The following is a 22,692-nucleotide window of genomic DNA, read 5'->3' as shown; positions in this document are numbered from 1 at the left end:
CGTGTTTACATGTGTTTGCAGTGGCCGATCCAGAAGTACATGCAGCAACCCCCTGTAACTTTATACAAATGCCCCTTTTAGGTATTTGCCTGTTAATTGTGATGCAGTCTTTTGTTTCTCCCAGCCCAGGATGTGCAATTGTGTACGTGGGATAGTGGTGGACAGAGATAAGGAAGGAAGTGGAACAAAAGTTGCTGAACACAATTTGCATTATAAATGATGGTTTTCCTCTCTCGTTAGCAGCTTCTTTAATTCAGCCCGAGGTCTGTTCTGCCTCAGAACAAGTCACTTTCAAATTTATATTTGTTAAGGTGTCGACTAGCAGTGCCTCAGCCTGTGGCATTACATACCTACAGGTTTCTTTTGCGAACGACGTTGATTTCCTTCTGCCAACCACTTTACTTGGGAGAAGTCAGTTCACCTGCCAGTACATTGGCCTCTTCCCATCACTCCTTCCAGACTGTGTGTGCCAATCCGTTGAGCAGTGCTTAAGCAGCAGTGACTCCTGCAGGTTGGCTGGCCACACTTCATAGGTTTGGCCTGGAAAGAGACAGTGAGCCCAGGTGGTGCTGGAAGTTGGGACTTACGTGGCAGCCTAAGCAAGATCAGCATGGTGTCAGCTTTTCACTGTCCTGGGACTTCCCTGGTGGTCCAGTGGTTAAAACTCCATGCTCCCAATGCAGGGGGCTCAGGTTCGATCCCTGGTCAGGGAACTGGATCCCATGTGCCACAGCTAAGACCTGGCACAGCAAAAAAAACAAACAAGACTTTCCATGCTCCTATTCCCACAGGAAGATACCAAATCTAGGGGCCAGATGACAGAAAATTAGAGTGGTGGGTCACCGAGTCATGGAATGCCAACTCTAATTAAACCACCAAGCAGTTTTCCAGCTTTATCCGTACCCAGAAGGAGGTCAAGATGGAAAATGTCATGTGTCTCCAGAACCAGGGAGGCAGATGATTCCTTGTGGCAGCCCCTCCCTAGACTGGCTGTCCTGTCATGTCCCTGGGACCATCGCCGAGGGAGGTGGGACCATCGCCGAGCGAGGTGGAACCTTGCCAAGTGGCCCATGTTGAAACATGAAAGGTCTTAGGGTGCCTTCCCCTGAAATGTGTAGAGTCGTGTCCGTGAACCTGTGGAAAATCCGTCTGCCGTTTGCAAGGTGGCCTCCTCCCCAGCTCTTTCCCCTAAAGCTTCCTGCCTGTCTCAGGGCAGGGTGCCTTCTGCGTCTTCCGAGCTTTTTATGCTCCTATTGGTCTCGGTAGTTTCTGTTTTCTGTCCCTAATCGTCTGTCCATGTACTTTGTAGCCTGCCCCAGATTAAGAATTTCTTGAGGGAAAGTCTTAAATCTATACCTGTTTGTAATCACCACGTGCACATATTGGGTATTCAATAAACATCTATTGGTTGGTTGACAGAAAAGAAAATGGGCATTTAAACATCGTTTTTTTCTTTTTTTGGTTAAGTCTATGTTTAATCTTCTATGGATACTTGTTTGCCTTTGGCTTCAAATCTCAAGAACTATAGATGATCCCAGCCTTTTTCGTAATGACAGTCATATAGTATCTCAAGAGAAATCACTTCAAAGCAGGCCACGGGTCAGGTTTCTTGTGGCTTTTCGGATCTGACTACAGGCTTCCCAAGTGGCTCACTGGTAAAGAATCTTCCTGCCAATGCAGAACACGAAAGACATGTGGGTTCAATCCCTGAGTCGGAAAGATCTCCTGAAGAAGGAAATGGCAACCCACTCCAGTATTCTTGCCTGGAAAAATCCTGGTGGGCTATGTATGGTCCATGCAGTTGCAAAGAGTTGCACGTGACTGATCGACTGAGCACACACTCTGACTGCAGTCTGATCTGAAGGGGTTAATGACCTCAGAGAGGGAGGGAACCTTTTACACTTACATACCACTAAAGACCTCAGAACCTTCGCGCCTGCTTGAGTCTAGACTTACAGACTCACTTGCCATTTTTGTCTGTAGCACTGTCCTTAAAAACCTGCTGGGTCTCCCACTGGTTTACTGCAAAGACAGTGAGCTGTTTTAGGATGAGGTTTCCCTAAGGTAATGTGTCCACTGAACTTAAAGTAAATGCGAAGATCTATTTAGATTGGAAATAATGGGATTTTGTGAACAGGAAGCAACAGTTTTTCAAAAGGAGCTGACAGTTAGAATGTCTGCTTTCTTTATCCCTATTCATTCATTCATTGATTCAAAAACAAATTTTAGCACCTATGAAATCCAAAGCAATCAACATGGATTGACAGTTCCCAAACAGTAAGACAAGGATATGGGGGAAACCAAGGAATTACCAAAGGGATTTAAGGAAGCAAGAGACACGTGGATTAAATTATCCATAGACTAAGTATGTTACATGTTTTGCCAACGTAAGTATGACTCTACTTTAGACATTTGCATACATGCCACTGTGATCTATACAATACAAATTCATTTAAAATTGACACTGGGACTTCGCTGCTGGTCCAGTGGCTAAGACTCCATGCCCCTAATCCTGGGGCCTGTGTTCAATCCCTGGTCAGGGAATTAGACCCCACGGGCTGCCACTACGGAAACATAGATCAGATTCCCGAGTGCTGCAACAAATACCCAGTGTAGACAAGTAAATAAATGTTTAAAAAATTTTTATTTTTAAATGACACTGAAATCCTGGTAGCTTTTTGACATTACGTGTCTTTTTTTCATTCAAGACATAGCAAAAGTACATGTTACAGAATGCCTAGGTCAGGGAATTTGTTCCTGTTATAAAGTGATTCTCAAGCTCAAAAAGAAAAAAAAGATAACTGTTGCTTTCTGTGCTTTTACAGTAACTACCATTGTCTCCATAGCCCTTCAGTGGTAAGTTGTGCTTCTGAAGGTTTTAAGCTTGTCTTGCCTGGAAAATCCCATGGATGGAGGAGCCTGGTGGGCTGCAGTCCATGGGGTCGCTAACAGTGGGACACAACTGAAGTGACTTAGCAGCAGTAGCAGCAGCAGCTTGGATTTGAGGGTATTTTTTTTTTTGACATAAAGTATCACCTGAACTTTTTTTCACATGTCTTATTTTGGGGAAAATTTATGATCTTTTTAACATTAGGAAGTTTTGCTTTTCCTGACATTTTATTGCTTTGCATATTTGAAACATTTCAATCCCAGACAATAAATATTATGTGATTATTATTTTCATATGAATAGGCTATTTCCTCCTGTTTTTTTTCTAACCCACTTTCCCAGCTAATACTCCAAAATTTATTAATATTAAACTGTGCCACTCAGCTTTCTCTGAATCACATATAAATGAAAATTGAAAGAGGGGCAGGTTTGAGACAGGAGGGGTAAGTAATAGTTCAGAGTAAATTGAAGTGTGTGGTTTTCTTTCAGTTGAATTTCTAATGTTTCTTGTTCAGTTGAAATGAAGATTATATTTATCCCATAAATCATTTTTATAAACTGTCATAACCAGTTATCACATTAAATGGTATCTTTTTATGTCATTATTGTGGAAACTAAATGGATCTCAACAAAGTGGATGGGTGTTAGCTGAGTACCCTGTGAGAACTCAGTGTTAATAGCACTCGCCTGTAAAAGCTCTCCTCTTGGCTCCCTCCCCCGCATCAAGCACCGCTTTCTCAGTAAGGCCTTTTCTGACCCCCACCTCTTTTAAATACTGAAGCCCCAGCCTCACCTTACATACCGTATCCCGCTTCCTTGCTTTCTTTTTTCACTAATATTTCCATACCCGTTTGACAGACTTATTGTTTTGCTCATTATCTTCTCCCTCCGAGTGTAAACTGTCCAGGGTTTCCCACTGTTGCGTGCTCAGCACTTGGAGCAGGGGCCGACACCAGTGCATGTCCCGTCAGTGTTTTCCAACACGCATGAATGATTGATCAGTCCTTAACTCTGCAGATTCTTGCAGCAATATGCCCATGCCATCGTCCTCTGGTTCGTCTCACCTCTGTCTCGGCTTGTTGTCTGACTCCGTGCCTCAACCGTTTGCCTTCCCTTGACTTGGTTAGTTGCTCCCTGTCTTTGCCAGCGTTTGGTGTGATCTATTCTGTTGTTTTGTTTCCATTTTAGCCATCCTAATAAGCAAAGAGTGGTAACTCACTGGGGCTTTACTTTGCTTTTCTCTGATGACTAATGATACTAAGCATTTGCGTGTATTCATTTATCATCTGTATCTTTTCCTTGTTGAACTGTTTGTTCAAATCTTTTGTCCATTTTTTAAAAAACTGGTTGTTTGTTTCCTTATTACAGCATTAGAGTTTTTCATATAGTCTAGATATAGAAATGTGGTTTTCACATGTTTTATATGGGTCTTGACTTTTCTTACAAGTATCTTTGGAAGATTTGAAATTTTTAATTTTGAAGAAGTTTGATTTATCAGTTTTTATCCTTTTGTGGATCATACTTTTTTGTGTCTTATCTAAGAAATCTTGATCTAACCCAGGCTCACAAAGATTTTCTCTGATGTTTTCTTCTTGATATTTTAAATTTCAGCTTTTACTTTTAGGTATCTGATTCATTTTGAGTTTATTTTTGTATATGGTACAAAGTAAGGTTTAAGATTTTTTCTTTCTCCCTGCACATGGATATCTGATTTTTCCAACACCATTTGTTTGAAGACTATTCCTTCTTCACTGAATTATCTTGACACCTTTGTCTGAAACCAATTGTCCATATATGTGTGGGTCCATTTGGATTCTCTTTTGTTCCTTTAATCTGTATGCTTATCCTTAAACAGTACCTTACTGTCTTGATTACTAAGTCATGTAATCAGGTCTTATGAATCCTTCAGCTTTCTAATGCTAGGTCTTCTAATCAGTGAATATGGAATAGCTTTTCATTTACTTAGGTCTTTTCTAATTTCTCTCATCAATGTTTTATAGTTTTTCAGAATGTAAATCCAGTACTTACTTTATTAGATTTATCTATAGATATTTCATATATGATGCTATAAGAAAGATTAAAATTTTTTTAGTTTCTGGTTCATTACTAATATATAGAAATAAAATCAATTTTTTATGTGAACCTTTTATTCTATAACCTTATTGATCTCACTTATTAACTATAATAGTTGGGGGAGGAGGGTTGTTTTGGTTTCTGTTTGTATATTATTTGGAATTTTCTACATAGATGATTATGTTATTTGCGAATAAAGACAGCTTTATTTCTTCCTAATCTGTATGTGTGTGTGTGTGTGTGCGCTAAGTCACTTCCATTGTGCCCAACTCTTTGACCCCATGGACTGTAGCCCGCCAGGCTCCTCTGTCCATGGCATTCTCTAGGCAAGAATACTGGAGTGAGTTGCCATGCTCTCCTCCAGGGGATCTTCCCAACCCAGGGATTGAATTTTTGTCTTTTATGTCTCCCGCATTGATAGGTGGGTTCTTTATCACTAGCGCCACCTGGGAAGCCCTCTAATCAATACACTTTTTATTTTTTCCTCTTGCCTTATTGCAGTGGCTAGGATCTTCAGTATACTGTTGAATAGGCATGGTGAGAACAGACATCCTTACATTTTCCTGAATTTATGGGAAAAACTTTCAGTCTTTAACCATTAAATTAGCTCTAAGATTTTCTTTGCTCTCTATCATATTGAGTGAAGTTCCGTTTCCTGAGTGTTTTATAATGAATGGATGTTAAATTTTATCAACTGGAGTTTCTGCATACTTGGAGATAATCCAGGGTTGGGGGGGTGATACATTGCATTGATTTTTTATTTACTATAACTGACATACAACATTATATTAGTTTCAAGTGTATAACATAGTGATTTGATGTGTATTTACATTGCAAAATTATCACTGAGGTGTATGTATTTTTTTGAATTAGTGTTTTTGTTTTCTCAATTTATCTTTCTTGCCGTTTGTAGAACTTCCTGACTTTGTGGCTTGCCAAATGGTCTTCCAGTCAGGTTTTCCCAGTTTATATTCTCATTAACAATGTTTGAAAGTCAGTTTCCTTGTGCCTGCACCACCACTGGATATCATTACCGTTTATAATCTTTTCTAATTTTCTAATTTGAAGACCACTGCATTTATTTGCATTTTTAGTACCACTGAGGTTGAACATTTTGAATGTGTTTATTGGCCATGGCTTTTCATACTGTTCAAGAAAGTGAAAGACGAGAGTGAAAAAGTTGATTTAAAACTCAACATTCAAAAAACTGAGATCATGGCATCCAGTCCCATCACGTTATGGCAAATGATGAGGAAACAATGGAAACAGTGACAGACTTTATTTTCTTCAGCTCTATAATCACTCCGGATGGTGACTGCAGCCATGAAATTAAAAGACACTTGCTCTTTGGAAGAAAAGCAATGACCAACCTAGACAGCATATTAAAAAGCAGAGACATTACTTTGCCAACAAAGGTCCATATAGTCAAAGCTGTGGTTTTTCCAGTAGTCATGTATGGATGTGAGAGTTGGACTATCAAGAAAGCTGAGTGCCAAAGAATTGATGCTTTTGAACTGTGGTGATGGAGAAGACTCTTGAGAGTCCCTTGGACTGCAAGGAGATCCAACCAGTCCATCCTAAAGGAAATCAGTCCTGAATATTCATTGGAAGGACTGATGCTGACGCTTAAGCTCCAGTACTTTGGCCACCTGATGCAAAGAGCTGACTCATTGGAAAAGACCCTGATGCTGGGAAAGATCAAAGGTAGAAGAAGGGGACAACAGAGGATGAGATGGTTGGATGGCAAGCTCCAGGAGTTGGTGATGGACAGGGAAGCTTGGCGTGCTGCAGTTCATGGGATCACAAGGAGTTGGACACGACTGAGCAGCTGAACTGAGCTGATTGGCCATGCATCTGTGTTCTTTGAGTTGCCTGACCTTGTACTTTACCCATTCTCTCTTAGGCTCTTCCTGGTTTGCGTGTTGATGTTTGTCTGCAAACTGGCTTATTAAAAGTTTAGTTGACCTCAAACAACCCTGCTAGACTTTTAAATATCATGAATTACTCTCACCCAAAATAATGTATCTTAATTTCCATTCGTTTATTCTCTGTTTCCCTGAGTCATATCACCTTTTCCAGTTCTTTGTTTTCTCAACTTCACAATATTAGAACTGCAGAATCACCTCATTTTTCAGTTGAGGCTTTTGACACCAAAAGAAGAAAGGGTCTTGTCCTTCCTGAAGGTGGGTGGGAGTGCCTGCGCAGTTTGAATCCACAGGACCACTGTTTTGTCTTCTGGCCAAAAGGACACCAACAATAAATACATTTAGCCCCTTTACCACAGGATCGTGTCCTTGTGTCTGACACTAAGCAATTAAGTCTATCCATAATTTTTCTCATGAATAACTCAGATCCTAAATTCCCCCTGCCCCTACTTGGCTGTTCGACACTTTATAAATGACTTTAACTTTGGCGCCTTGGATTCCCCATCTGTTAAGTGGGAGCACTGAACTTCTACTCAGTGACTCTGAGACATACTTTTTACCCTTGAAGTCTGTCGTTGAAAGAGGGCATTAGAATGGATTAGGGGAAACGAGCGTGGAAGTCAACCTTTAAGAAATTTATTTCCACCTAGAATTCTATTTTTGAAAGGAGCCTAATCAAAGCTTTTTAAAAATAAGTTTTTAATTATAGGTTTGAAACTTTGTGTTATTTGTAATACCTTTTTAGAAGCATGAAAATAGCATTTCTCTCTGTACCAGCTTTGTGCTTTCCCATTCGGTAAACACTGATTTTATTTAATCTGTGCCTGTAGAAGTAAACCAAGACAGCTCAGTACTTCCTGTTTACCTCCTGGTCCTATATTGTAGATGGCGACAGACCTGCTCTCAAAATAAGCTTCCTTGGTTTAATTCTGCATTTTCTGGTTAGGCAACTGGCCTGTCAATACTTGAACAATGAAACAGTTTGGCTGCTGAAGCCCTGTTCTGACATTCCCCCTTCAAATTGTCAGTGGAAAGTCACTTAATGTAATGGTAGGGATCATATATTAATAATAGTAGGATTTATATTTAAATGGGGGCATCACACAGGCCCTTTCATTTGAGAATATGAAAGCATTTCCAACTCTTCAACTTGGAATGTGTGACATGGGCAAACACAGAGATAGTAAATAACCCTGTTTCCTCTGGAGATTCTCGGTGCTCTAAGTGTCTATTTTTTACGGAGGAAAATTGAGTGTTATGTGTATTGAGTGACTAAAGTGTAAGCTTAGAAATATTTTATGTTTCCATCATAGTTTATTCTGCTTAGCATAAATCATCAGAGCCAACCATAACTTACCATTTACGAGAGCTTTTTCAGTTGTATTACACTTTTCAGTTGTATTACACTCATGTCAGACACACCTTCCTACAAGTCCTTCCAAGGTCAATAGTTTAGAAATTCTGCCTCTTCCATCCCCTTCTCCTCTCAACACTTATGGAAATATATGCTAATTGGAATAGAAGCAACCTACCAAACTAACAGGGTTAGACCACTCCTAAGGCAAGATTAATGAGATAGAAGTTTAGGGAAAAAAATAACATTTTTCAAGCACTAAGGGTGTAGATGCCAAGTAAAAGCCAGCAGCTCTCCTGGATCAGTCAAATCCCACGCTTTGCCCTCCCTCGACTTCCCTCAAAGGAGTTAAAGAGGAAATGCTGTACGCCCAACTCTCTGGCCCTCCTCTTTGCCCGAGGCCCCAGCTCAGGGGTCACCACTGCAGAAAACAGAGCCACAGACTCAAGGTGCAGAACGGGACTCTCCGCACTGTTTACTGAGAGGACACCACACAGTGCCGAGAGGCAGGAGCATGCGAAGGTAGCTACCTGTGTTCACAGTCAGCCTTTGTCGGTGTGAGATTTATGTCTAAAAAAGAGAACATTTAGAGACACGGGTATTTAAAGTCACAGATATTGTCAAGATGTTAAATTTGTGAAATGGTCTACATAGCTGATTTGTGATTCAGCCGTGAGTTAACAAATGTCTAGAGCTATTAGAAGCTTGCTTCATTCGCTTCAGTCGTGTCTGACTCTGCGACCCCATGGACTGTAACACACCAGACTCCTGTCCACCAGATTCTCCAGGCAAGAATATTGGAGTGGGTTGCCATGCCCTTCTCCAGGAGATCTTCCTGGCCCAGGGATCAAACCCACAGTCTCTCGTGTCTCCTGCGTTTGCAGGTGGATTCTTTACCACTGGCACCACCTAGGAAGTCCCAAGAGAATAGTATTTGCTCAGAGGGAGAAAAGCCTAAAGATGTTATCAGTTTGCTGAGATTGATTGGCATCCCGGTGACAGGTCTGTAATATGGAGATGAGGGGCTAGTTTCCTTTTAGAATTCCAACTTTCAAGATCCTAAAATAGCATTTACCTCTGGATACTTGGTTTTTTATAGGCACCCTAAATTCTTCGAGACTGAAGAGTAAATTTCACACATTTCACAAGTGATGTTCTTTCATGTCTAGGACCCAGATCTTAGTTTCTAAGCATTCTCCATTGATATTGAAGCTTTTTGGAGAAACAACTGATTCCAGGAGTGAGGCAGAGAAAGATGCCTTGAAAAATTAGCCTGAAACATCTTAACTCACCAGAAGACAAAGAATTGCTCAAAGAACCAGAGGGACATGTCAAAAATGGGAACATCAAGAGGCTACCACTGGCTGAATCTGGGAAAATCTGATTATAATAATGAGTTATCACCCATAGAATAAAAGAAATAGTTTTGAGTCCATACAATATAAATAAATAAGTAGAGGAGAAAGTGAAAGCTCTTTTTTGCCATCAATCGCCAACTAATAAGTATAGGTGGAATCATGACATTAAAAGATCATCATTGAGGGAGAAAGACTGATGAGTAGAAATTTGCATAGTCTCAAGTTGTTCAGTTGCCCACGTCCATTGAGTTGGTGATGCCATTCAACCAACCATCTCATCCTCTGTCGTCCCCTTCTCCTCCTGCCTTCGATCTTTCCCAGCATTAGGTCTTTTCCAGTGAGTCAGCTCTTCACATCAGGTGGCCAAAGTATTAGAGCTTTAGCTTTAGCATCAGTTCTTCCAATGAATATTCAGGGTTGATTTCCTTTAGGATTGACTGATCTGATGTCTTTGCAGTCCAAGGGACTCAAAAGAGTCTTCTCCAACACCACAGTTTGAAAGCATCAATTCTTCGGCGCTCAGCTTTCTTTATGGTCCAACTCTTTTTACATGACTACTGGAGAAACCATAGCTTTGACCATATGGACCCTTGTCAGCAAAGTAATGTCTCAGGTTATTTTCCCACAAATTCCTTATTAGTTACAAAGGAAAACTAGTAACAACAACAAAATCTGATGTTCTTTCAATGGTTCAGTGTAAATATTGTTAATTAAAATTTTCATTGTTTTGACTCACAAATAGTTAAGCACTTCATTGTCTGGAGTTTTATCTTTCTCAAGGTCATGCCATCAAATAAGAAATGCAGACAGAAATTCACTTATAACCATTCAAAGACTGCTTCCAATGATGACAAATCCTTTGGTAAGATATACTTTGGGTAAACACCTAATCAAGCTCTTTTTGTTGAGACCTAATGAAACTGTTCTCCCGTCCAACAGCCAGATCAGGCTAACCCTGCAGCACAGCAGAGACATAGAGAAGCAGAACCAACCCCACCAAACTCTTGGATAAGAAAGGGAACCCGAGAGCTACAGCACTGGCTGGGCAGAGTGGTGGCTGTTCCAGGTTGGCCCCTGAACTGCATCTGGTCCCCCTAGTGAGGATCCTGCCCTTCTTTACTTCCCCTTTTGCTGTCTACATAAGACCAGAAACACTGCTTTCAGTTACTATGATGGTTAGGGGTTTGCGACAGGCAGGAGGCTGATGTCCAGAGAGGGCAGGTGGGGTGTCAGAACCCCTAGATGTTGCTGGCTCAGCCGGGCTCCTGGCCACCTGGTTCTGTGATGGACTGCACCAGCATTCCAGGGAGACGGGACAGGCCCCTCGAAGACAACATTCAGACATTAAAACACACACCCACAAAATAGCCATCCTAGACCTCTAATCTTACTTTATAACCCAAACTATAATTACATTACAGCAATTACTTGAATATTACATTTTTATTACTGTTATGTCATTATGTCTACTAGGGGAAAATATGCCTACTTTAACCAATAAAATTCTTAATGACTCATTTAAGCTACACAAAACCCCTGACTTAAACATTTTGGTCAAAATAATTTTTAGAGCCTGGGGGATGAAGAGGGTTAATCTCCATCTCTATGGTTACCCCAAAAGCAAGAAAACTTTCACTGGTAGATAGACTCCTAGAGATTAAAAAGTTCTAGCCAAGGCTGGTCAGAAAATTACCATAGTGCTTGCGTGCATGCATGCTAAGTCACTTCAGTCACGTCTGACTCTTTGCAACCCTATGACTCTAGCCCACCAGGCTCCTCTGTCCATGGGACTCTCCAGGCAAGAATACTAGAGTGCGTTGCCATGCCCTTCTCCATTTTACATATATATTTATCCCTAAATGCTCTATGCATTGAACAAACACTTTGCTACAAGAAAATCAAGCGGCTAACAAGTTTTGCTTCCCTTAGGTAAACCAAGCCTAAGGTTTGTCTTTTGCTTCATTTTCTGAAAAATCCTTTTCCCAAGGATATGTCCTCTGTATTACTCTGTAAAATTCAGTGCTTAATTCTAAAGTTATGTACATCTGCTGGACATATACACTGTTAAACATTGATGACTGCCTACAAATGTGAAATGTATTACCAGGTCTATTTTTAACATTGTTTTGGCAAGGCTGTGGCTGCGGGTGGGTGGGGGGCACGAGGGGAATCCTATAGAATCTTAATGAGAAAACTGAATGATTCTTTGAAATGTGGCTGTGAGTCCCTGACTTACTAAGTGGTGATGTCACTGGTGCTGAGAAGCAAGAAACAAGTAGACGGGCTAGTTCACCAGCACACTGGAGATGCACCGGAGGGAAATGAAACTCATCTGAGATGCGGTTTGTGCCAAACTGCGCCTCCCACCGGCGCTCCAAGGGTCACAGAGTCCCCCACCCAGGACACATCTCACACACTCAGTTTGTCTTCCCCGTGAGTGTGTGTCATGGAAGGGTGTGCTCTTGGCATGCGGTTCTTATAGAACTCGATTGGCCCACTGGCCTTCCTCTGTTCATTACCCATATTTGTCTTAGGAAATAACCACCTTGTTCAGCTGTTGGCAAGAGAGAGGGGGGTTCCCTTGCATCCCCTCAGTCACTTACTTAGCAAGTGACAAGAAGTTCAGAGAAGTCTGTCAGGACAAGAGAGTGATCAGACCTCCTTGTCACCCAGTTTGAATCCTGTGCCACACTCTGGGGCAGAGGACACCATGGCACATCGGATGGTGCCCTGGTTCTGTCTTCAGTGAGTTTGTAACATTACAAGAATAATAAAATATTAGTGCATGAGAGGTGGCCTCTGAAAGGAAAGCCGATGTGTCTTTGATGTTTATAAAAACATCATTGTAACAGGTGAATTCTTTGTGTGGAATCTGTTAAACTAACATGCAGTAAATAGAATGGTTCCAAGTCAAAATCCCATTCTTGATTTATAGATTTACCAAATTAACCTGCCAAACTCACATCCTTCTTGCAAAGACAAACAACAAAACCCTTCCACAGTCACATTTCCCACCTCCGGCTACACATTCCAATCCCAGACCGGCCCCGGGCACCTCGAAGGCTTCCCCACTTCTCCTCGTGTCGTGTCGGCCTCTCAGGGTTGTCGGTGTGTTTTCTCAGGCCCGTGACCCCCATCCAGTGTTTACAGGACCAGCTGGTGACCTCACACACCCCTCAGCCGTGCTGCAAACCATTTCAACACAACCACCAGCCTCGGAGCTTTAATGAGAATTTGCCCTGGAGCTCCTAGGTCTGGAGCAGCTTGGGGGCAGCTGAGTACCTGCTAAAGTGTCGTTTCCTCCACCCCACCCATGCCCCGCAGAAGGGCTGTAAAAGGTTAGAGTTCTGAGAGGTGGGCAGAGACTGTTGCACACAGGTTCCTGGGCCCACAGGGGACGGCCCCCTCCCTCCTCCTCCCTGCCACGTGTTTGTTCTGAAGCCTCCTTCCCTAAGCACCGTGTGTGAATGTGCGTGTAAGACCAGCAGCCACGCAGCAAGCGGGGCCAGGTCTGGGGTGAGGAGAAGAGTCTTATTAGGCAGGAGGTTAGCTGAGAGCACTGAGAGGCAGCCCCCTCTGCTAAAGGTCCCAAGGCTGCCTAATCCCAGCAAGCAATTTACCAGCCCCACTTGTAACACCCCTCCCATCAGTACTCCAAAATAGTCAGGGAATGGGAAAAATTCCCACCGCTGACTGTTGGGACTTCCCCTAGTCTAGCACATGCGCACCACATGCGCACCTACCATCGTGCGCTAAAGTAACTTTTGATGGCCATGGGACCCATTCAGTCCAGTTCAGTTCAGTCGCTCAGTCATGTCTGACTCTTTGCGACCCCACGGACTGCTGCATGCCAGGCCTCCCTGTCCATCACCAACTCCCGGAGTTTACTCAAACTCATGTCCATTGAGTCAGTGATACAATCCAACCATCTCATCTTCTGTCGTCCCCTTCTCCTCCTGCCTTCTATCCTTCCCAGCATCAGAGTCTTTTCCAATGAGTCAGTTCTTTGCATCAGGTAGCCAAAGTATTGGAGTTTCAGCTTCAGCATCAGTCCTTCCAATGAATATTCAGGACTGATTTCCTTTAGGATGGACTGGTTGGATCTCCTTGCAGTCCAAGGGGCTCTCAAGAGTCTTCTCCAATACCATGGTTCAAAAACATCAGTTCTTTGGCACTCAGCTTTCTTGATAGCCAACTCTCACATCCATACATGACTACTGAAAAAACCATAGCTTTGACTATATGGACCTTTGTTGGCAAAGTAATGTCTCTGCTTTTTAATATGTTGTCTAGTTTGGTCATAACTTTTCTTCCAAGGAGCAAGCGTCTTTTAATCTCATGGCTGCAGTCACCATCTGCAGTAATTTTGGAGCCCCCCAGAATAAAGTCTCTCACTGTTTCCTTTGTTTCTCCATCCATTTGCCATGAAGTGATGGGACCAGATGCCATGATCTTAGGTTTTTTGAAAGTTGAGTTTTAAGCCAGCTTTTTCACTCTCCTCTTTCACTTTCATCAAGAGGATCTTTAGTCCTTCTTCGCTTTCTGCCGTAAGTGTGGTGTCATCTGCATATCTGAGGTTATTGATATTTCTCCAGGCAATCTTGATTCCAGCTTGTGCTTCGTCCAGCCTGGCATTTCGATAAACTCTGCATAAAAGTTAAATAAGCAGGGTGACAGTATACAGCCTTGACATACTCCTTTCCCAATTTGGAACCAGTCTGTTGTTTCATGTCCAGTTCTAACTGTTGCTTCTTGACCTGCATACAGATTTCTCAGGAGGCAGGTAAGGTGGTCTGGTATTCCCATCTCTAAGAATTTTCCACAGTTCATTGTGATCCATACAGTCAGTGGCTTTAGTGTAGTCAATGAAGCAGAAGTAGATGTTTTTCTGGAACTCTCTTGCTTTTTCTGTGATCCAGTGGATGTTGGCAGTTTGACCTGGTTCCTCTGCCTTCTCTAAATCCAGCTTGAACTTCTGGAAGTTCTGGTTCACATACTGCTGAAGCCTCACTTGGAGAATTTTCAGCATTACTTTGCTAGCATGTAAGATGAATGCAATTGCACAGTAGTTTGAACATTCTTTGGCATTGCCTTTCTTTGGGATTAGAGTGAAAACTGACCTTTTCCAGTCCTGTGGCCACTGCTGAGTTTTCCAGATTTGCTGGCGTATTGAGTGCAGCATTTTCACAGCATCATCTTTCAGGATTTGAAATAGCTCAACTGGAATTCCATTCCCTCCACTAGCTTTTATCATAGTGATGCTTCCTAAGGCCCACTTGACGTTTGCTCTCCAGGATGTCTGGCTCTAGGTGAGAGATCACACCATTATGGTTATCTGGGTCATGAAGATCTTTTTTGTATAGTTCTTCTGTGTATTCTTGCACCTCTTCTTAATTAGACTGATTAACTGTACATAAAGATTCCATGAATACGTATCTAATTATGATAGACTGAATTATGGGAAAGACATGCACAGTAGAGCATCCTGTTATATAACATGCAGCTGTGAATCTAGATTGTCAGTCAACAGTTATGGATTATGCAAATGACCTTGCCTTAAAAACTGTACCACAGCCCTCCAGGGCCATTGCCTCCCTTGATGTGGCCCACCTCTCTCTTGAGGTGATCTCTCTCTTCTTTCTTCCCTTATCATTAATAAACGTTCTTGCTATGGGTAAGGCCTTACTTTGTGTCCCTACCAAGAATCAAGGCCCACAGGAGGAGGGGTCTGCAGGCTCTCCTCTGCTAATAATCTGAAGCATCTTCAGTTGCCCTGCACGCTGCCCATCCCCTCATACATCATCCGCTGCCCTCAGCCCAGCCGTCTGAAGCTGTGAAGAGATGGCCTCGGGCAGACCAAGGCTGATTCAGAAGCGTCCCCTTTAGGATTTCTTGGCAGTCCTGTAGTTAAGATTTCACCTTCCAATGCAGGAGGTGCGGGTTCAATCCCTGATCAGGGACCTAAGATCCCACGTGCCTCCTGGCCAGAGGACCAAAACAGGAAACAGGAGCAATATTGTAACAAGTTCAATAAAGACTTAAAAATATGTATAAATAAGAAGAAGAAGAAGCAATGTTCCCTTTGCACTTCTTTCGCCAGAAAAAAAGCAGGTCTCTGGTAGCAGAACTTGATCTTTCAGGAGTCTCTACAAATTGCTGTGTCTTCTGCTTTTACCAGCTAAGCAAAGCGGTATCCCCTTAAAAAGAAGAAAATACTGCTTCCAGATTCGCTGAAGACTGAATAATGACCCTTGGCAAGTCAGAAAGGAAGAATCCTTAGCAGTCTGCTCCCTGCTCCCAGATTTTCTGATCACTCAGAAATGGTGCAGACAGGGTGAGGCGGTGCAAACTGCTTGTTTATTTGGCATTTCCTCAGGGGGTTATAAAAAACAAACAACAAAAACATACACACAAAAGCCTGACACTGGATAAATAAACCACTGATGGTAATCCAAGACGAAGCGCTCCTGCAAGCGTCGGAGCCGGTCTGCTTGTTGCCATTCTGCAATTAGCCGAGGATGCCCGAGGATTGTGCTAACACAGCATGGAGCCCCGTGCCAAACACCTTCTCAGGTTTTTTCCCCTCTGCGTTTTGCTAATCCCTGGATGAAACATAATCACAGAGCAGTGTTCAAGGCTGGACACAACAGGGAGGAACTCGGCGTTGGCTCCCACCCAGTGGAAATAACATGCCATTGGACACGACAAGGCAGGAGGAACGATGTTAAACAAATACACTCCCTCCAGCCTCCCTAGCAACAGCTTGCTGCTCTCCGCAGAAGCCCCAAACTTCCCCAAGCTGTTCACTCCACCCCCAGGTTTCATCGCCTGAGATATGTAAGAGAGAAATATACAGGGAGGTCAACTGAGCAAAACTCTCAATCAGGAAAAAGATGGAAAGAGAGGCAAAGTCACTTATTCTCCTCTAAGGCAAAACTTCCTTGCCCTCCCTTGCTCCTTGGAAGAAAAGCTATGGACAAACCTAGAGAGCATATTCAAAAGCAGAGACATGACTTTGCCGACAAAGGTCCGTCTAGTCAAAGCTATGGTTTTTCCAGTAGTCAGGTATGGATGTAAGAGTTGGACCTTGAAGACTGAGCAATGAAGAATTGATGCCTTTGAACTGTGGTGTTGGAGAAGACCCTTGAGAGTCCCTTGGACTGCAAGGAGATCAAACCAGTCAATCCTAAAGAAAATCAGCCCTGAATATTCATTGGAAGGACTGATGCTGAAGCTGAAGCTCCAAAACTTTGGCCACCTGATGTGAATAGCCAACTCACTGGAAAGACCCTGATTCTGGGAAAGACTAAGGGCAGGAGGAAAAGGGGACTACAGAGGATGAGATGGTTGGATGCCATCACTGACTCGGTGGCCATGAGTCTGAGCAAGCTCCAAGAGATGGTTGCTCAAACCAGAGGGAAGCCTGGCCTGCTGCAGTCTGTGGGGTTGTAAACAGACACGTCTGAGCAACTGAACAATAACAAGGGCAAAACTAAAGTTATGCAAGTATTTTTATGTAACAAATAGATACTTAAACATAATAATTAAACCCCAGTCACTTGCACTCATCGTTCTTTTTCTCTCAAAGCAGAGGAAAACATTTCTCCTTATTGTGGTTGCAGGTTCAGATTTCTGATGTAGAAGTTCCAGGTACCACCTGACTCTTGTCATCTTGCGTTCTGATGACAGTGGGAAAGAGGGAATCAAAATGGGACAGAATTTTCTCCAGTGAAGAGAGAAGGCTATCTAAAAGAATTCATCTATTATACATGCTGCTGCTGCTAAGTCGCTTCAGTCATGTCCGACTCTCTGCGACCCCAGAGATGACAGCCCACCAGGCTCCCCCGTCCCTGGGATTCTCCAGGCAAGAACACTGGAGTGGGTTGCCATTTCCTTCTCCAGTGCATGAAAGTGAAAAGTGAAAGTGAAGTCGCTCATTCGTGTCCGACTCTTAGCGACCCCATGGACTGCAGCCTACCAGGCTCCTCTGTCCATGGGATTTTCCAGGCAAGAGTACTGGAGTGGGGTGCCATTACCTTCTCCATCTATTATACATAATGTTATCTAAAATATCAACCCACACAAATATATGTATCTGTATCTTGATCCTTACAACAAGCCTCTGAGATTGATAGTTACTTTACAGATGGAAGTCTGGGGTGCAGCAGTGGGGGGAGGTTTTGGACCACACAGATTGAACTGTGAAATAAGTTGGAGATCCCTATGGGATTCAGACAGAAAAGGGAGTCCGAGGGATCATGTAGGCAAAGCTAGAGGTTAAAAACAATAACAACAGCAAATCCCTCTACTGTCAGATGGCTAAAAAGCAAATAAATAATAGAACCTGGCCACAGAGCTCAGCCTTCTCCAAGGGAGCTTAGAAAGCACTCAGCCGTGATCTTGCATCTGGCTATAGTTGCACTGGGTTGTGGGTTTGCCTGGGGGCACTATCATAAATTTGTGCTGAAGCTGAACCTGTAACAAGTCTCCCCTGTCAAGCTGGTCCGGCTCTCATGAAATTGGATGTGACGGAACCAAGAGGAGGAGCATCAGTCTTTCACCTGGTCCAAGGATGGGGAAGTGAATTTTGTTACCACACCTCCCAGCGTGTTTCCATGTAGCCTTTCGTGGACTCTCTCTAGGCTTCTCCTCTTTCCTCTGAGACTGTGAATCCTCTCTGGCCTTCAGGCCATGAAGCCAAATATAACCACTGGCCGAAGACAAGCTCCTGTGGCTGTTCCCAGTATCTGCAAGCATGGCCATCACTCCATCTTCTGCAGATCATCCAAACCCCTCTGAAACACCTTTTCTGTTCTATTCCTTGAGCCCTCAATGCACCAAGTACCACACCACACAGCACAGGAAGGATGCAGTTTCTCCAGTGTTTGCTCAGTCAAGTCAAGTGAAGCTGACCTCAACGTAGACTGCTCTGTGACTCTCTCAGCCCTACAACCTAACGGAGTCGGCTGAACGTCCCTGGATGTGGAAGCAAGGTGAAGTAGCGAGAGCCTCCCTCCCTCCAGGCTTTACATTATGCTCTGGTCCTGGTCAACTCTCCGCACGTGGGCACATCTCATTACCTCTTGGAGCTTCAGTTTCCTCACCTGTCAAGTGGAGGTGATAATTCCTACCTCGCAGGATTTGAGGTGGTGCCACTGTGACCCCACCTCCAGCTTTCATCAGCATCTCTCTAACTCTCTGGTTTATTCTGAAGATTCTTTTCTTCCCACTGCAGTAAGTCATCACCAAAAAGCAAATGTTCTGTTCCACTCCGTTTCTTGTTTTTTTTGTTTTTCGTTTAATGATTTCCACCAGGAAAGTATTCTGCCTTTCTCCCAGGTGAGTGTATCCCTCACCAACTTCTTTCAAAACCTTAGGCAGAGAGGACCATATTTCTACTAAATGCTGGCAGGAAAGAGAAGGGAGGGAGTGACAATATACCCCTTCTACCTAGAAGCCTTTCCCTTTTCCCAGATGCAGTGCTTCCTCACCTGCAGCCTCAGCTCAGCCCCCAGAAGCCCTGGGAGGTGCTCAGAGCTGAGACCCCTCACCCCATCTTACAAATGACCAAGCCAAGGTGTGCAGAGATTGCATGGCTCACCCAGGGCGCACAGCCGATCCATGAAGCCAGATCTCTAAAGCAGGTCTCCAACTCCACATCAGTGCTCCTTCTACTGCAAGGAACTTCTGGGAGAATTCCTCTTTCTGGTAGCAAATCCAAGAGGGAAGGTTTCTGACTTTGGCCCAGGATATGGGAGTGGGGCAGCAATGCTGCCTTGCTTCCTGTAATCATTTGCAAGGCTCTTGCAACCACTTCCTTTTCCAGAAATACAAAGAGTTAGTGCCTCTGTTTCTATATTCAGTAGTGGAATTCATCCCCATCTGGAATCACTGCAAGTCCAAGATCTCATCCACCAGCCCAGCCCCACTAAAGTCTTATTACTTCATGTGAAGGCTTGCATGAGTGATTACCCTGTTTGAGCCTTCGTTTCCTCATCTTTTAATGAACTGGGGATATGAATACCTACTTCTGTGAGACTTCCCTGGCAGTCCACTGGTTAAGTCCCCTAGCTTCCACTGCAAGCGTTCAATCCCTGATTAGGGAACTAAGATCACATTTGGCACGTGGCCAGAAGACTTTAAAAATAAAAAAGTACCTACTTCTCGTTGTTGGGATGATGTACTCTCATGTGAGCAATTACTACACTGTAGGCATCTTATGACAGTGCATTATGTGCCAGGAATTATTCTAGGTACTGGATATAAGCAGCAAACAGACAGAAGACCTTCCTCTTGTGGAGCTTACCTGCTAAAGGGGGAATATCAATAATAACTAACAATGAAGTAGGTAAGTCCCCAAGAGTAATAGCTGCTGTGGAGATATATGATTGAACCTATAAATGAATACTTAAAAGTACTCAAACTGAAAGAAAGAAACTTAATTGTATGTTGTATGGTGAAACAGTCATGCAGAGAAAAGAATTGCTTCAGGTCATTTTTTAAATAGCTAAGAGTCGGACACGACTGAGCAACTTCACTTTCACTTTTCACTTTCATGCATTGGAGAAGGAAATGGCAACCCACTCCAGTGTTCTTGCCTGGAGCATCCCAGGGATGGGGGAGCCTGGTGGGCTGCCGTCTATGGGGTTGCACAGAGTCGAACACGACTGAAGCGACTTAGCAGCTTAGCAGCATTCTGATTATACATCCCGTGTAAGATATATGCACAGGACAATAAGAACTGTAAAGAAATCTTAATGTTTATTTAGTAGGTTTCTTATAATTTGAAAGTTACATTGGAAAATTAATGAGTTCTTAATTCTTTTTTTCTCTTAAGAAATAACATATTTCCTAGCTCTAACCATTGAAAGGGTTTCCGTGGTGGCTCAGACAGTAAAGAATCCATCTGCAGTGCAGGAGACCTGGGTGTGATCCCTGGGTTGGGAAGATCCCCTGGAGGAGGGTGTGGCAACCCACTCCAGTATTCTGGCCTGGAGAATCCATGGACAGAGGAGCCCGGCGGGCTACAGTCCATGGGGTCACAAAGACTTGGACACGACTGAGCGACTAACCATGACCATTGAAAAGGCTTAGAAGCTGATAACCCAGTAGCAATAAGTTCCTACTTTTGTGGTCTCTATATCTGATTTAGAGACCCACAATAAGGGAGCCAAAAACTCATGGCAAAATGGTTAATTCCAGGTCTCAGGCAAGGAATATACAAGATGAGCTTTGGATATCTTGCATGAGAAAGCAAGGAAACCACCAAAGACTAATCTTAATGTGTCTATTCAGTAGAATACAGAACATAAGAGAGTCTACTTGAAAGGGTGCCTGTTGGCCTAAGGATAATATGAACATCAAAAAGATCAAATACATCAAATATAAAGGTTGATGGGGAGCTCTATGATGGGAGAGTCAGGCTGGCACCACCTCCAGCCCCTGGTCAGTCTTCACATCCCTAAAGGTGGAGCAGCTGTACATGGTGGGTTTCACAATGTGATGTGCCCCTGTGAAGAGTCACCAGACACATTAGACTCTGAGTCTGTAGCTCTAATTACCAATGTACAGGAAATTCAGGAGACGGAGGGAAAAATTAGAGTAATCAGCCACATCGAAAATGTGGGCTTCAGGTCAAACAACCTGGTTTCTCCACCAAACAGATGGCATTAAGAAGGCGGGGAGGGGGACAACCTAAGTGGCCTTTGGTGAATGAATGAATAAAGAAACTGCGATACAGAGAGAGAAAGAAATACTATTCAAAAAAAATACAGAATCTTGCCATTTGTAACATTATGGATGGACCTCAAGGGCATTAAGTGAAATAAGCATAATAATAAATCAGAGAAGACAAGATTAGTAAGACAAATACTATATGGTCTCTCTTATATCTGTATGGAATTCTTAAAAATAAGCTTATAGAAGGATTTCCCTTGTGGTCCAGTGGTTAAGACTCTGAGCTTTCATTGCAGGGGGCACAAATTCAATCCCTGGTTGAAGAACTAAGTTCCCACGTGCCATGCAGTATGGCCAAAATGAAAAAAACTTGTAGACATCAAAGGTACACATCTGTGGTTGCCAGAGGTGGGGACTGGGGCTGGGAGAAAGAGGTGAACTGTTTTTGTTTATACTTTTGGTTTTTTAAATTGAGTGAAAAAAAAGAAAATGAAGAGGTGAATAAAATATCCGTGGACTGGAGGGAAACTTCAAGAGGAATAGCATATGCGTGATTGGAATATAAGAAGGAGAACAAAGCAAGAACAGAACAGAAATATTTTTGAAGTAACAATGGCCAGAATTTTTGAAAAATAATACTATATTGGCTCACATGAATATGGGTGGAGTCCCATCAGTAATTATAAAAATTAAAAGGTGGGGTGGTGATAGTGGAGGTTTTAAAGAATGGAGAATGAAAAAATGGGAGATATGAAAACCAAGCGCAATGTGTAGCTCTTGGTTGGATTTGAACAAATCAACTGTAGCAAATCAAGGAACTTTGAATATGGACTGGCTGTTACCGATATTAAAGAATTAATTTAAAACTTTTAAAATGTGATGATGTCACACAGATATACTTTAAGAGTTAGAGATGGACATTGAATTATTTAGGATGAAATTAAATGATGTCCCTATTTGACAGGTAGAATAATAGTCCCCCAAAATGTTTAGATTCTAATCCCTTTACCTGGCAAAGGGGATTTTGCAGGGACGACTAACTGAAGAATCCTTAGATAGAAGAATAGGCTGAGTGTGTCCAGTCTACTCACATAAGTGATGGAGGAAGAAGGCCAGAACTGGAGAATGTGCACAGCTTCTAGAAGCCAGAAAAGGTGGGGGAACAGATTTTCCCCAAAAGCCTCCAGAAAGAAACGCAGCCCTGCCAACATCTATGAAATAATCAATTAATTTGTCTTAAACCCTAAGGTTTTGGTCATTTGTTGCAACAGTAAATGAAAACATATGTGTATAAGATCTGTTTTAAAATGTTATAGAAAAAAAAAAGGTGGTGAAGAATAGATGAAAGGTTAAAGAAATAATAATAACTGTTGACATTGACAGATACTTTGAGATTCACTATACTATTTTATTTCTA

General features: G+C 42.8%; 1 protein-coding gene across 2 annotated transcripts in view; it reads left to right on the top strand.

Annotated features, from left to right (window-relative positions):
- Positions 1 to 6,937, top strand: part of SUPT3H (SPT3 homolog, SAGA and STAGA complex component) — a 419,512-nt gene extending 412,575 nt beyond the window's left edge. The window contains exon 13 of one of the 2 annotated variants that reach the window (XM_024983744.2): positions 5,876 to 6,937. The gene's annotated coding sequence lies outside the window, so the exon portion shown is untranslated. The other variant, XM_024983745.2, reaches the window with a different exon arrangement.
- Positions 6,938 to 22,692: the final 15,755 nt, after the last annotated feature.

Source organism: Bos taurus, chromosome 23 (genome assembly GCF_002263795.3).
Source record: "Bos taurus isolate L1 Dominette 01449 registration number 42190680 breed Hereford chromosome 23, ARS-UCD2.0, whole genome shotgun sequence".
Lineage (NCBI taxonomy): Eukaryota > Metazoa > Chordata > Mammalia > Artiodactyla > Bovidae > Bos > Bos taurus.
The sequence above is the reverse complement of the archived record's forward strand: the minus strand, read 5'-3'. Positions and strand labels throughout refer to the sequence as shown.